The 1,276-nt window shown below is 46.2% G+C and overlaps 1 protein-coding gene across 1 annotated transcript in view; it reads right to left on the bottom strand.

Moving 5' to 3' along the window:
• LOC111976858 (membrane-associated guanylate kinase, WW and PDZ domain-containing protein 1-like) overlaps positions 1 to 1,276 on the bottom strand; it is a 134,906-nt gene that overhangs the window by 76,914 nt on the left and 56,716 nt on the right.

Below are 1,276 nucleotides of genomic sequence, written 5' to 3'. Positions count from 1 at the left end.
TTCACACTGTTCGATTCGTGTGCATGCATGTTGCAAGGGCGGAGTATGTTTTTTTTTTTGGGGGGAGGGGGGCAGCGCACATTTTGTCCACATCGTCATTGTGTTCCACCCAGAGAGAAGTCGCCCCTAGTGTAGTGTAAATACACCAGGGTCCTGGGGAACCAGAGTAGCCCACCAAGCAAGAGAGGCCGAGGCACTCTTTTTGACTCTATCTAGCGACGACGTTTGAACTTCCGGATCCGTTGTTATATGCCTTTTTGCTTACAAATACTTGCTAGCTATATTGTATAACTAGCTAGCTTGTAGCCACCATAAGGCCTGAGGGAGGACAAGACGGAGGAACAGGTCCACACAAACTGGAGGTGTGGGAGCTGAAAGTGACAGGGTGCAATTTCGGTCACTGCTCTCTTTGAGGCTGCAGTGAACAGAGAAGGTGGACTTGGACATGATGTGAGGAGACAGGACATTAAGAAAGTCTCACACACCCCCACCTCACTCTGCTAGTGGTGGCAAACCACAGGCTTTAAAACAGCAGGCTTTAAACGCAACGCCAGAGATGAATGAGTCACCCCCCCCTTTTTTCCCTTAATCTGTTTATTATTTTCCAATAAGAAAAGCCAGAGATACAGACATTAACATTGACTCAGAGGAACTGACACTATCGCTTGGCTATTTATTTTCCTTTCTGGCACTGTGATCATACACTATGGCTCAAAAGACCCCGTGTGGTCGTTTTCATTAAAAACATTTGTCTTCATGGGCCTACCTGAACCACATATTTGTCTCCAAAGTCCATCTGTAGTATAAAGGCCTACCTGCATCACCATGCAGAACATTGGGACTTTCTAACTATGACTGTAATAGGAAATGATTTGAGTCATTCCTCTCCTGTATTTACTGTAACTAAGTACTGATGTTCTACCTTTGACCTGTTTAACTGCCACTATCAAACATCTGTCAGTGTTGAATGTTACCGTTAAAGTTAGAGGCCAGACTGAGCCGAGGACACACTGATAATGGATCTTTGATGCTGTGTGATTCTGTTGTGTCTTCCTCTCAGCCTGGTGTTTACAGAACGTGGTACTGTCGGATTAGAATATAAAGGGCCTGTCTCCACGAGGCCCGCTAGCCCGCTTGATCGAGTAGATCACGCAAAGCTCCTGCAACATCTGTCTGACATTGAACTCTGTCCAAGGTTTCTAGCCTGGTACCACAGCTAAACCAGGGGAAGAAGACAGAAGGTGATGGTTTCTAGCCTGGTTCCACAGCTAAACCA

This window comes from Salvelinus sp. IW2-2015, linkage group LG17 (genome assembly GCF_002910315.2).
Source record: "Salvelinus sp. IW2-2015 linkage group LG17, ASM291031v2, whole genome shotgun sequence".
NCBI lineage: Eukaryota > Metazoa > Chordata > Actinopteri > Salmoniformes > Salmonidae > Salvelinus > Salvelinus sp. IW2-2015.
The sequence above is the reverse complement of the archived record's forward strand: the minus strand, read 5'-3'. Positions and strand labels throughout refer to the sequence as shown.